The sequence below is a fragment of the Suncus etruscus genome, chromosome 12 (genome assembly GCF_024139225.1).
Source record: "Suncus etruscus isolate mSunEtr1 chromosome 12, mSunEtr1.pri.cur, whole genome shotgun sequence".
NCBI lineage: Eukaryota > Metazoa > Chordata > Mammalia > Eulipotyphla > Soricidae > Suncus > Suncus etruscus.
Window position 1 is genome coordinate 57,448,564 of NC_064859.1, and position 15,642 is coordinate 57,464,205.

General features: G+C 35.8%; 1 pseudogene; it reads right to left on the reverse strand.

Moving 5' to 3' along the window:
- Positions 1-1,130: 1,130 nt before the first annotated feature.
- Positions 1,131-15,642, reverse strand: part of LOC126024224 (hexokinase-1-like) — a 134,274-nt pseudogene continuing 119,762 nt past the window's right edge.

Here is a 15,642-nt window from a genome sequence, read left to right on the forward strand (position 1 = left end):
TTATATAGTTTGCAACTATGTGGATAAAACTAGAAGGAATTATGCTCAATACAGTCAGTCAAAATGTGAGACATACCAAGAATTATCTGTTACATATGTGGGATATAAAACCATTTGATAAAGAAGTAGCAAATGGTCAAAAGTAACAGAATTGGAGAGTCGGTCTACAGAACTCAGCTGTGGGGAAAGATTATTGTAAGGGTTCTATGCACATTGGTACAAGGAAACCCTTTGGTGGTAGATATGGTACTGGAACAATATATTTATGAAAGTATAATTTAGCAGTATTTCATATCAAGCTACCTCAATAAAAATGAGGGGTAGTCAATAAAAAATATTGTGTTATATGATAATTTACCAGAGAGTATGGCCCATAATGTGCTCCTTCCTAAAAAAAACAAACAAGTTTTTCAAAATGCCTTGGTAATAACCTCTATTTTCTTTTATTGAGATAATTAGGAGATAGGTAAATGTGTTTTATGAGACTACAGGGCTTCTATTGACTTTAACTTAAAATTTGGACAAAAATTTGGATATTACCTTTTGTTATTCCACATGTGAGTGAAATACAGAGGCAATAAAAATGAAAAGCAGGAGAATTTGTCCTTCATAGGAAGTTTACGGTGGGGAGCAAGATGGAGGGACTGTCAGGGAACAAACACTGAAAAATAATGATAAAGGGATGAGGACTATGTGCCAAAATAGAATAAAATAACTAAACTGATAAGCATAATATTTTATTAGTTACAAGTATTGTAAAACCTGAGAGAAAAGAAAAGGAAAAAATAATGTAATAGAAATAGGCTGGGAAGTAGGAGGCAATCAAGGGCATTGGTGGAGGGAAGTGAACATTTGTGAAGAAGGGTCAAGTATTGGAACATTATATGTCTGAAACTAAATCATGAAAGTCATTTTAATGCATTGTGAATTATTTTTATTTTTATTTATTTATTTGCACATCCACAATTCTTTATAGACCTGTATTGTCTGCAAAAGTCACCACATGATAAATAAAAGGACTATGGCTAACCCAGATGAGGAGACATGCAGCCAGTCAGGGTGGGAGACGTGCCTCTATGAAGTCATGCCTGGGGATGCTCCTGGACACCTCACAATGGAGGCCCTTTCTGCTACATAGGTTCTTCCCGGAGCCTGACATCCATGGCTGTGATGAAGGCGGCATCCTTGCGTCTTCCGTCTTTGAACAGGAGGAAGGACACTGTGTACTGTGGTGACAGCTCCTTCACCATCTGGCACATGATCCGGAAGAAGCTTGTAGGTTTTGTTTTGTTTTTTGGGGGGGGCCACACCCAGCGGTGCTCAGGGGTTCCTCCTGGCTGTCTGCTCAGAAATAGCTCCTGGCAGGCACGGGGGACCATATGGGACACCGGGATTCGAACCAACCACTTTTGGTCCTGGATCTGCTGCTTGCAAGGCAAACGCCGCTGTGCTATCTCTCGGGCCCTTGTAGAGGGTTTTGTCGACAGTCACAGTGAGCCAGTCCAGTCCCCGGTTCTCTGAGATCTTGTCCACCAAGGCTGCTTCGCCAACCACGCAGAGATGTACGACTCGCTGAGATACCACACCGCTCACCATCTTCACTAGAAAGTTGTCATCATATGTGCTGTTGAGGCCCAACTGCTGGCGCAGCTGGACCTGGCGCAGCTCTAGCCAGTTACTCTCGATTTGGGAGAGAAACTTGGTCTAGAAGATGCTCCATGTCTTCAGTGGCTCAGAGATCTGGCCCTGAAGAAGAAGAAACTCCCTTCTTGGTGAAATCAATCAGGATGTTGCGGATAATCTCACCCAGGTACATTCTGCTGATCATTTTCTTAAACCTCTGTTTCCCAGAAGTCAGAGACTATTGGTCCACCATCTGTCAAAGATTGTCCTGATGTCATCCAGGTTTCCATTGTCCCCAAAGGCAACCCACTCCTTGTTGATGCATATATGCCCTTCATTCCCTTCCACCATCTCGATGTTCTTCATTTCTTTCATATAACAGGCATTGATGCCAGTCACTACAATGAGCTCTACCTCACAGAAGGGCTTCTCGTAAGCACATGTCACCATGGTGCCTGATGTGTCTTTGACCATGCCACCACCAAGTCCAGGTCAAATTTCTCTCTCCTTTTAATCTCTTCTCTCAACAGGGTTGTCACGGTGTGCCCCACTCAGTCTGTTGCCTTAAAGCCCTTCGTCCAAGTGACCAAGATGCCCTTGTCCAGGCTTGTCTGCTTGACGGAGAAGAAGGTGAAGTTCAGAGTCATTCTGGGCCTTTGATTCCCAGGTAGTCCAGAAAGTCAGAGATAACAGGATACAATGTAGTCAAAGAGCGCTTTTTCGGAGTTCTGCATGAAATCAATGGGGATAGCATAGATCTTGTGCATTTTCACAATCCTCTTCCCCAGCAGCACATGGAAATTTGTGCCCCAAAGTCCAGCACCAAGAAGTTGCAGTGTTGAATGTCATTGGGGTTCTGTGGACAAAGGAGGGGAGCATCTTGATGACTGCATTCTTGTTGGTTGCCTTTCTGAGGCCCATCTCCATTTCAGCCGGAATCTACTTCTTGATCTTCAGGAGCATGTCCTTGGAGAGGTGGAAGGTGGCCAGAATCTCCTTGATCTGCCAGTGCTGCTTGGCCAGGCGATAGGCCACCGCAATCACCATGGCAATGCTTTTGCCACTGCCGCCCTCTGACAGCAGGAAGTAGAAGTTTGAGTCGGGCACCAGACCCTCAGCATCTTGTGGAAATAACGGGAGTGTTGTCCAGTGACACCAACAGTGGTCTGCAGCTGGGTGGTGACCTTGTTATGATGAAAACGGTTCAATATGGCACCCAGTGTGGCACCACATGGTTGGCCGAGCTAAAGGACACAATGGTGCACAGTGGTGGACACGTTGTCTGACTGCTCCACTCCCAGGCTGGTCAGAATAGTCCTGGCATTGGAAAGGCCTTCCTTAAACTTATATCTGACAGGTCCCTGGTAGTGAAAGATTCTCAGGTAGAGCAGTTTTGATGGGATCCGACCCTCAAACAAAAGGCTCTTCTTGGCCATCTTGACCAGGATCAACCACACCAGCTCCCCACAGTACATGCTGCTGACCATTTTTTCAAAGAGATGCTTCCCCCTCTGGCATCTTCTCAAACAGTTTCTTCCTCTGCTGACTATCTTCTCAAACAATTGCTTCAAAGTGTTGTGTGACCTTTGTTCTATCTCCCTGTTGGTCAGTGCTAAGGTCCTCCAGGGCCTCATTGTCCCTGAAGGCTCCCCACTTGGTGTTGATATACATCTGGCCCTCATCGCCCTCCACCAGGTGGATGTACTTCAGTTCCTCCATGTAACAGGCCTGGGGGCCAGTGCCAATTGTGAGGCCAACTTCACACTGTTGGTCGTCATAGCCACAAGTCATCATGGTGCCCACAATCAAGATGTTAGCATCATAGTCCCTTCACTTCCTGGTGGCTCTTTCGAGCAGCTTCACCACATTAGTGCCCTGCACTCTGCTCATTCAGGATCTCTTGGTCCAGGTGATGAGGATGGTTTTGTCTATCTTAGATCGCCAGCAAGGGAAGTTCTTGTTCTTGAAGGTTCTTTTTTTCTCAAAGAAGTCTCCCAGGCACTCAGTGACATTGTCAAAAAGCTGGACTCCATGAGAACATTTGCTTCTTCTCCGGGTTGACCAGAACCTCCATAGTTAGGACTAATCCTAACTGTGCTAGGAGTCGGTCTAGCACCTTCTCTATGAATGAGGGAGCCCAGACACAGCTGCAAGGCTATCTTGATCCATTGCAGTTGTGGCGGCTGATGGAAGCTGAGACTCAGACCCTGTTCTTCTGCCTAGCCAGTGCTCTGCCCATTCTTCCTGCAATCTCACGTAGCCTCGCTTTAGATCGTGATTTAATTTTAAATGCTTTAAAAATGCATTCTGCCCATTCTTCCTGCAATCTCACGTAGCCTCGCTTTAGATCGTGATTTAATTTTAAATGCTTTAAAAATGCATTCTACAAGCTAATGTGATCATATCTTAGGGAAATCCTGACTTAACCTTGTTGGTGTCTGAAAGAAAACTATTCTTCAGAGAAAGTAGAATTGGAAGAGAGTTGAGGAAACTGAGGACTGATGAAATATTAGAGCAAAATGCATAATAAACCAATCACATATTTCTATGTACTTTATCTCTGCAAAGTCTTTATCCTCTGATATTTTTTATATAACAATATTTTAACTTTTCAGTGTTCGCCGATACTTTAAGCAATATTTTATTTTTCAGCTTTACTGATTGTATATACTATTAATTTTTTAGATATTTATAAAAATTAGTTTGTATATCTATGTATTGAGTATCACTTTTTTTCATTTTTTTTCTTTATTTTAACATCTTGATTACAAATATGATTGTGATTAGGTTTCAGTCATGTAAAGAACACCCCCGTTCACCAGTGCAACATTCCCACCACCAATGTCCCAAATCTCCCTCCATCCCACCCCATCCCCACCTGTACTTCAGACAGGCTTTCCAGTTCCCTCATTCATTCACATGCTTATGGTAGTTCTCTGTGTAGTTATTTCTATAATTGCACTCATCACTCTTTGTGGTGAGCTTCATGAAGTGAGCTGGAAGTTCCAGCCCTCCTCTCATTGTCTCTGAGGATTGTTGCAAAAATGACTTTTATTTTTCTTAAAACCCATAGATGAGTGAGACTATTCTCTCTCTCTCTCTCTCCCTCTGACTTATTTCACACGTGGTACTTAGAAGCTACTCCCTGCTTTGTGCTTTGAGAATGCTTCCAATGACACAAGGGAACATGCACAACTGGCTATAGAAGTCAAATCCTAAATACAGAACATGTGTTCACCCTCTCTCTCTTTCCCATACTTTGCCTGTATTTGAGACAGGCATTCTACTTCTCTCACTCATTAAGATTGTCATGATAGTTGCTAGTGTAGCTATTTTCCCAAGGTAAGGAGGTATTCCCACCAGAATGTTACACTGGTGAAGGGGGGTTGAGGTGTTCTGTTTATGACTGAAACCCAACTACAATCATGCTTATAAACATGGTGCTTAAATAAAGATTTTATATGTTTTAAAAAGAACAACATGTGCTCAGACATTTGTGTTATTTCTATTTTTATTGTTACATTTTATATGGCAAATTACTTAACTCTTCGTGTATCTTTATTCAGATAGATATAAATAAATACCCTATGTAAACAACAGTTTCCAAACCATGTCTCTATTGAATGAATTTTTAGTGATATAGGAAAGCAATGTCGTGCAAACATAATATATGTGTGAGTGTATCACAAGATAAAATTGTCATGTTAAATGACTATTGCAAATAATTGTTGAAAGTTAGTATTCAATAATAAATTAATGAATTCCCACTACTATTTAATTCTATAAACTTCAAAAAAATAAATTGGATATTTATGTCTTTATAGACATATTTTATAATAAAATACATATAATATTTCAAAGTTTTAATTTTTAAATTTAAATGAAATTATATACAAAAGTATTGACATATTTTACTTGTCCACGATGAAGTCTTTATTCCTTGTTGCTACATGATTACCCAAACATCTCTGAGATTCAGATTTGAGCACAGAGCCAGGACTAGCTCCTCAGCACTGTAAGATTTGTCCAAAATTTCAAAATATAAAATACAAATGTATGTGTAATGTGGCATAGTGCCTGGAGATATCCCTCTCTCTCCTTTTTTTTTTTTTTTTTAGTTTTTTTTTTCGGGCCACACCCATTTGACGCTCAGGGGTTACTCCTGGCTAAGCACTCAGAAATTGCCCCTGGCTTGGGGGGACCATATGGGATGCCGGGGATCCAGCAGCGATCCTTCCTTGGCTAGCACTTGCAAGGCAGACACTGTACCTCTAGCGCCACTTCGCCGGCCCCATCCCTCTCTCTCTTCTTACGCAATTAATTGACTCGCCCTTTTCTTTTTGTTTTGTTTTGGGAGGGGCCACACCCAGTGGTGTTCAGGGGTTATTCCTGGGTATATGCTCAGAAATCGCCCCTGTCTTGGGGGACCATATGGGAAGCCATGGCATCAAACCTCAGTCTGTCCTGTCCTAGGCTAGTGTGTACAAGGCAGATACCTTATGCCCTGCACCACCACTCTGGTCCCAATTGACCCCTTTTTAAATGCTCAAAAATATTTGCTATTTGGATTGAAATATTTTGTCCTAATGTACTAACTAACCAGATATTGATGTTTATCATATTTTTACTAAAAAAATAATCTAATATTTATGTCACAGTAATTAATTTTAAGCTAATTCTTAATTTAGGCAGCTTTTTTTTACTTGTTTCAGACTTTTTAATAATGATGTTATATTTGCATGTACCCTATTTAATATATTTGGATTTGGTCTTTAACAAATCAAATCAAATTTCAAAATTCAGAATTTTATTTTTTGTATTCATTGTTTTAATATGATGGTTAGCTCTCACACAAAACAACACAGTAACCAAGAACTAATCTTGAAAATAAATTTTTGAAGAAAAGTAATACAGATGTAGTTCTGAGAATTAGAATGGGTAAAGTAGGAGTTCTTGAAAAATAATGGGGTTATTTAAATCACACCTTAAAAACTGAATGACAATTGGCCTATGGAACTATTGTATTCCAAATTCCTTCACTAGACAAGTCCTGCCTTCTCACAGTCTTCCTAAAATGGTTTTTTTTACTTATAAAAACATCATTAAAACTTTCCCAACAAAGTTAACATTTTCTGCTACGGAAGCAAAAGTTAATAAAGACAAAAATTAGTCCTCAAATTAATCTTCCTAGATATTAACTATTAAAAACTTCTTTGAATTTTCAGTCTATACAAAATTAAATTTTCAGTCAATAAAAATGTTTGTTCATACCTAAATATTTAAAATTTTCATTATGATGTGTTTAAGATCAAGTCATTTTAGAAAATCATAGAAAATCCTTAGCTTGCTTGAAAACATTTGTTTAAGGACTACTCAATCTTATTTTTCCACACACACACACACACACACACACACATATATATATATATGTATGTATATTAGAGTAATCACATAATTTGAATATAGAAAATGGCAGTAAAATATCATCAGGGGTGTTTTTTGGGTATGATAAAGAGAAGAAATATAACATTAGATAAAGAAAGTTTCCACTATATAAATTTGCAGTACTGTATGGTTAGCATCTAGAGTCCTCAGTTTTGCAAAATATCTGTAAAACTGTCTCAGCAAAATGAAAGCCAAAAGAAGGTACCAGAAGATTTTCCCAGAAAAGAGTTGTCATGTCATCCAAATTGTAAAACTTATACCAAGACATTTTTATTTCTTTGAACCAAGAGTGTCCTAAATATGGAAGGTAAAAGGCATAAATTGATTAAAGTTCTGATTATCTCAATAAATTACATTTCTCCTTTTTCTTTTCTTTTTTTTTTTTTTGGTTTTTGGGTCACACCTGGCAGCGCTCATGGGTTAATCTTGGCTCTATGTTCAGAAATTGCTCCTGATAGGCTCAGGGAACCATATGGGATGCCAGGATTTTAACCACTGACCTTCTGCATGCGAGGCAAACACCTTACCTCCATGCTATCTTTCCGGACCATATTTCTCCTTTTTTGTTACAGTCTCCCCACCTCCCTCCAAAAACAGAATCCTTGGGCCAATTTAATAAAATTATTATAGGCTGGGTTCTCGGGTAGTTCCCTTAGGAAGTGAGTGTGATAAAATAGTCTACTCCACTTCTACTCAGATTCTAGTTAGTAGAAAGTAAGTTCACTGTTGGTATTTTCTTATAAAAATTTTCAGTTTTATAAAATGAAGCTCCATTCACCTTCAGCCTTCATATCTGTAATTGGTTCTATCATAATGATCATAACATTACAAATATGTGAAATGGTAAATATCAACCAGAAAAATATTGTAATCATCATAGAATCACTCTAATTCCTAAGGACAATAAATTGAAAATATTGGAAAACTTAAATTTGAGCCAACCAGGTGATAGGGTCACTTTTCAAAGATTTATCAGATTTAGAGTACAACAATGCCTAATGGCCCATATGGGAAATATAAATCCAAACACACATGTCATGAAATATATTTTTTGATATGCAAAAAAACAATCAAGGCTATTTATTTGTTAAGAACCATGGTGCCAAGTAACTCATTAAAAATATTTGGCTTTTAAAGAAATGCTTTTGCAGTGTATCCAAATATTATATTTACAATGTGAGTCAGATTTCTCATCATTACCTCATGTATTAAAATCCCTACACCTGTCTAGAGTAATATGATGTGAAGGAAATACCTTTATATCACCTGAGAATCCCTTTGAGAAGTCATAATCTTGACTGTGACCACAACTCTTTCCATATATTTAAGAGTCATTATCATCTAGACAGACTCCTCATGATGTTGAGGGCTCATTTTGTCATTTTAAAATTTATTTTAGATAGTGTTCCACTATCCACAAGTCTTTCTTGGAGCTAATATTTCCTAAAAACACAAATTGTGTGGTAATTTGAGCCTGTGATTAGATTTTTTTTAAAGCATGCAATATTTGAAAATGATTTGAAACTTTTAGGTTTGGAAATAGGCATCAGTGTTTGTCATTCATACATATTATAGAGTAGGAATTATGGAAAATTAACTTATAGACATTATAACAGAATGAATAATCATAAGTATTAAGAAAAATCTTTAAGTGGAATGGTAACATATTTAACAGTCTGATAAATGTCCAGTAGATGCTAAGACTGGAAAAATTATATAGCAAATTACTTCTCTGTGTATAACAAAGAAATATTATAAGATGAGTGTGGAAATAATTTTGATTAGACTTATCATAGCAGGGCATTAAATGGCTTTAAAATTGACAGTTAAGGATAAAATATAGGAATCAAATAAGAAGGAAGATAAGACTAATAATAGCAATTATAGCCTAGGAAAAAGACAAGGAATGAAGAAGCCTATCTACACTAAAAAATCCAAATTATTCCAGTGGCCACTAGTAATACAAATACCAGTACAAGAATTTCTTGCTAATCAGAAAACCATTGAATGGCAGTCTATAAATAAGTCACTCTATATGATACTGACCTGAGGCCATGCTTTAGGAGACAGAGGTCAGCTTTATATTTGAGATGTCACTTTTCTCATTCTTTTGAAGGAATTTTATCTGCTCAGTTTGGGGCCTGAAGGGACTTAATCCAGAAATTTCTCTTTTTTTTTTTTTTTTTTTTGGTTTTTGGGCCACACCCGGGGAAGCTCAGGGGTTACTCCTGGCTGTCTGCTCAGAAATAGCTCCTGGCAGGCACCGGGACCATATGGGACACCGGGATTCGAACCAACCACCTTTGGTTCTGGATCAGCTGCTTGCAAGGCAAACACCACTGTGCTATCTCTCCAGGCCCGATCCAGAGATTTCTTGCTCTGCTATTTTATAGGATGATTTAAGTTTGTTGTTGTAAGATACTTATCATTTGGTTCAAGATTTTTTACAGATTGTACTTAATTTCTCATGGAAGCTCACTACAGAACAGAACTTTAACAGAGTTACATTTGGATTTAAGGAACTTCATACATCCTTAGCAACAATCAAATAAACTATCATTAATTTGCTTAGACTGGAAATTCCTTTGTAAAACTACATGGGTCACTTGTAAAAACATAAAAATGAGAATAAATGAATTTTTCTAGTAAATATGGACCTTTAGATTATCAAAACATTTCACTAAATGAGAAAAATGCATGTAATCATTGGTATCACTGAAAATGTGGATAAAGATGGCTGTCACACATTAAAAGATCTTTTTGTAGCAATGCAAAATTTTATGACTGGGTTTTAAGGATTACCTTGAAAGGTAAGTTTTCTGAACCTGAAAAAGTTGTTGGGGCATGAGAAAAGTACCCCAGATACAGATGTGAATGAAATATTATTTGGCTGACTAACAACTTTGTGGTGGTCTGACAAAACCCCTATTTCCAAATCAAAAGTGCAACCTTGTTAAGTCATTGCCCCCTTTTTTCTGAGACCCCTTCGACATAAAAGTATTAGAATAAATAAAAATTCTTGCAACAATAAAAGTTTTAAAATGTTCTGAATTAATGACCAATGACAAAATTTTAAAAATAAACATTGATTAATTGACATAAATATCTGAGGGTAAATGATAATGTATTAGGGCAATTTGATCACATATAAAAAGTCATTTTTTGTTCTCTGAGTTGACTTCATAAATAATTTACAGTCTAATATTCAAAACTGAATTCATAAGAAAATTTTTGCCATCATGTTAGCAAGCAAAAGAAGCTAACATCTGGTTTAACTTTGTACACAACAGATATTAAAGTTTCATTTAAAAATTCTTACATATTTGGACTATGGCTCAGTGGTACAGCACATGACTTACACGTGTGAGACCTGTATTATATTCCAGACCTAGAAAATGAGAAAAAATCAAAATACATAAAATTCAGTACATTGTTTGCAAAACAATCAAACATAAAGTTTTATTTTCTTAAGATTTATTTTTTCACAGTTATTTTATACATATTTTTAATAATAACTTTCTATCTATATCTTTCCTTCATTACACTTCATTAATAAAAAATTTAATTAAACTAAAATTTCATCTTTTTCATCAACTAAAAATATCTTCATATTTTATAGATTCATATACATTTTTACTTTAAATATGTATCTACTTTCTTTTTTTTTTTTTTTTTTTTTTGGTTTTTGGGCCACACCCGGTAACGCTCAGGGGTTACTCCTGGCTATGCGCTCAGAAGTCGCTCCTGGCTTGGGGGACCATATGGGACGCCGGGGGATCGAACCGCGGTCCGTCTCCTAGGCTAGCGCAGGTAAGGCAGGCACCTTACCTCCAGCGCCACCGCCCGGCCCTTTTTTTTTTTTTTTTTTTTTTGGTTTTCTACTTTCTTTATATTCAAAAATTTTCCTTAACTTCTGTTAGTTGCAATTTAACATACTTCTGAGACTATGTAATTCTTAAAACCTTAATTTCTTATTTTTTGTGACTTTAAATTCTCCTAATTTCCATAAAATGAGTAGTTTGTAAGATGATTTTCTGAGCAACATATTTTTTTAATTTAAGTAATGTGACATACAATTGTTTCCATATTAGTGTTTTGAACTTGTAACGCTACTTTATTATCCCATATGCACCATAATGTCATTAACCCTCCAAAATCCATCTTTTTCCAACATTTGCTCCCCTTTCAGTTGGCAATAACTCGAGCTTTATTTCCTTTGATGAATGGCTGATCCTTTGCCTTATTACTTTAGATTCATCTTATAAATAAGATAATTTGGTGATACTTTTTTTTGACTCATATCACTTAGCATACTTAGCATATTGATACTCTGTAGCTTCATCAAATTCATCCTGGTTATAGTGAACTCCATAATTCCATTTTTGGATTATATACTATGTATATAGTTATATATTATGTATAATATATGATATTTTATATAAAAATAACAGGTCATATAGGAAATTTGTTCTATAATTTCTGAGGAACTTTTCCATAATGGCTATACTAGTGAGCAGTCATACCTACAGTGATTTCCATTGTTTGAATGTAGGTCATTTTCACTAGTATACAATAATATTTCATCTCAGTGTCATTTTGATTTTCACTCCCCAGATAAGAAGTGATAATAAATACATTTTATATAGTTATTAGCCACGTTTGTGTATTTTTTGAGGATTGTGTATGTTTTGTGGGTGAAAGAAAGATATAAAACAGGCAGCATCTTGTTGATTGTTTTCTTCTGTTCCCCCCCCCCCCCCGGTAACTGACAGGCCACTGCTCTGGTCACTACCCTGCTGCCCCACATTGTCCAAGGATTTTTTTGGTTTTGTTTTGTTTTTATAGCTGGCATGACAAGGAGACAGTCTACCTCTGGCCTGTGAATCTCTATTTCTCTCCCTCTCTCTCAGTTCTGAGTGGGCAATCGATATGTACAGGACTGATGGCCTATAATCAATTGTGAATCAACCTTTATCATGAAACTATGTCATGAAACTAGGGTCTAGTTTCATTATTTCACATGAGGCATGAAGCTTCCCCAATAACTTTTGTTGAGAATATTTTCATTATTCTACTTCATATATTTTGCCCTTGTCATAGATCATGTGCCCATACATCCAAAGATTTAATTTCTGGGTTCTAAATTTCAGTTTCACTGACCCATGATTCTTTATTTACTTGAAAACTATGCAACTTTAATTACTGTAGCTTTACTGTACAGTTTGAAAGGCCATAAGTTCAACTCCTCTTTTCTTTTTTTCTAAGGATTGTTTTATTTATTCTGGAAATTTTATGATGCCATACTAATTTAAGATTTTTTTGTTATATGTCCTTGATATCTTGAGTATTTTGATAGAGATTTTATTTAATCTATAAATGCTTAGGTAGAATGATAATTTTAATAATATTGATTCTTCCAATCTGTGAACAATGAATATGCTTCCATTTTTTGTGTTTCTACTTTTATTATTTTAGTAATGATTTAAATTTTCATTAAATAGGTATTTTATTCCTTTGTTATGTTCATTCCTGAATATTTAAGTTGGTTTGCTTTTTGGCAGGATACTAAAGGAGTATTTTTTAAATTATTTATCTTCTATATTAACATGCATAGCTATAAAATATTTCTCCAAGCTAATCTTTTAGTCTGCTACATTACTAAATAGATTCATTGTTTCTATGACTACTTTTGCAGTCTAGATTTTCAATGTACAATATCATGTTTCATGCAAATCAATGTTTTGTCTATTTTTATTAACCTTTGAATCCTTCTCATTTTTTGTCTTATTTTTTAAAAAATATATAATATAATAGTGGCAAGAATACATATCCTTCTCTTCCTGATCTTTGATTAAAAAAACTGTCTATCTCCCCTACTGACTTTAATGTTGGCTGTGTATATATTGTATATGACTCTTACTCTATTGAGGTAAAGTTCAAAGAACATATATATATTGGTTTTTGGGTCACACCTGGCAGTGCTCAGGAGTTACTACTGGCTTTATGCTCAGAATAGCTCCTGGCAGGCTCGGGGGACCATATGGAATGCAGGAATTCAAATCACTGAAATTCTGCATGCAATGTAAATGCCCTACCTCCAAGCTATCTCTTCGGCCCCCGCAATCTATATTTTATTAACTATACATTTTTGCTTAATTTTATCCAATGCTTTCTATGCATCTATATGATTAGCCTTTGGTTTTTATTTTTACTTTCATTAATGTCGGGTATCACATAAGTTGATTTGCATCTATTGAATTATTCTTCTGTTCTTGGGATCAATCTCACTTGAATGTGGCATATAATTCCTTTAATTATATTCTACTTCTGAGGTTTTAGTTTTTGCAACTCTGTTTATTGGGGACACTGGTATATAATTTTCTTTTATATTGATATATCCATATACTTTTTGTATCCATATAATATTGGTCTCACAAAAACTGGCTAAAAGAATTGCTGTTTCTTCTACTTTCCAAAGAGCAAGAAAAGTATGGGTAATAGGGCCTCTCGGAACATTTGAGATTATTCATTAGTAAACCCATCTGGCACTAGGAGTCTGTTCTGTAATGATATTTGATTATTAATCTTGATTAATTTTATAGATATATTTATATTATATAAATGAACAAATATATATGCACAAGAGATTGTACATTTTATATTTATACATTTACAAGTCTTTCCATTGTTTCTAGATTCTCTAATTTTGTGGTGAAAGTTGTTTGCAATATTTACTCATGATCTTTTCAATTTCTGAGGAGTCCTTTGTCAGTAATTAATTAATCCCTTGTTTTCTGATCCATTTGCTTAAGGTGTTTTATTTGGTTTTATTGCTATATATTATTCTGTATTTCTAGCCAATAGGGTAATTGCTATTTTTATTAATTATTTAAAAAAAACTCTCCTTTGGAGCCAGGTCTTCTCCTCCTGTGTATCTGTACTTCCATAAGACCCTGGCCACCATCCCCACAAATCTGAAAGAGACCCAACTAGGAAGAAGAGCTCATGGGCATATTGGCTTCTCAGCTAATCACACTGGGTCCTTCAAAAGGCCACTGTTGTCTCCATAGGAACTCATCAGTCCAGCACTGCAAATCCTCAAATTTGTGGGTTGCATGACTGCATGACACCCTCATAATTGTAATTCTTATTTTCAGTAGGAATACACAAAATATTATATAAATTATTACTACCTGGCAAGGGGTAGGCTTAAGAAAGATTTTTGAAAATGATAACCAGGTGGTAGGCTACATTAGTGGGGGATTATTGAATGCTAGAAATAACTGTCTTATGAACAACTTTATAAACCAACAGTTTATGTAGGTTACTCGGTGATTACACCCTGAAGAGTTCTGAGTGACACTTCATATTGAGGATTGAATCCAGGGTATACACCTACAAAATATTTATGCCCTTTCAACCATTTACCCAATTGCTATCTTTAATTTTTGTAATTTTTGTAATTTTTAGGCACTAAAAGAAATAGTTTTAGTGACACATTTTAGCACCACACCTTCCACTAGAGTGTCCACTACCACTCACAATTTTCTTAGTGCCTCCATACCACCCTTCCAACCTCTCTTCCTTTCCTCTGCAGTGGAAAGCTTCATACTAACCAACAGTTTGTGTTGCTTTTGGGCGATTGTTATTGGCCTGATTTATATCCCTTATTTTATATTCTATATATGGGAGATAGCTTTCATCTTTTTTTTACTAAATTCACTTAAAATGTTATTCCCAAAATCAATATATATAGGAGTAAATTGCATGATTTTATCTTTTGTAACAGCTGAGTGATATTACATAGTGTATATGTACCATAATTTCTTTATCTAGTCATCTGATCATGATGGTTGTTTTCAGAATTTGTCTACCAAGAATAGCAATACAATAAAAAGAGAGGTGAAGATATTTTAATAGAGTTTTCAGACCATTAGACTAGATACTAAAAAGTAGAAATTCTGAGTCATGTGAAAGATAAATTCTTATTTGAGGATAAGTATTCATGTTGTTTACCAAAAAAAAAATATCTAGATCAAATGACAATTCCACCAGCAGTGAATGAGGATCCCATTTTCCCCATATCAATGCCAACACTGGTTATTTTTATACAGCAAAAGAAATTATGTTTATAATAAAGATACATTCTATAGACTGAGAAAAATATTTGTTCATCTGACAAAGGGTTAATATCCAAGTTATATTTAAAAAAATCTTGTAAATCTTAACAAGAGAAAAAATCAGTATCACCAAAAACTGGGGAGAAGAAACAAACAGAAATTTTCTTGAAAATAGATATACAGATGGCCAAAAGGCATATAAAAATGTTCTGCACCTTATCATCAAGGAAATGCAAATAAAGACCAGTGAGATATAATTTTAAATCAGTGAGACTGACACACATTAGACATTGGGATGCATGTCCAACCACACAATCTATTGAGCAAGCTTCAAAGACAAAAGTAAAAGTATGGTTTTATTACTGGTATAGTCAGAATATTATACAACTTATACATATTTAGTAAGTTTTCAGAAAAACTTTTGCACACTTACAATGCAATGATAGTCAAAGAT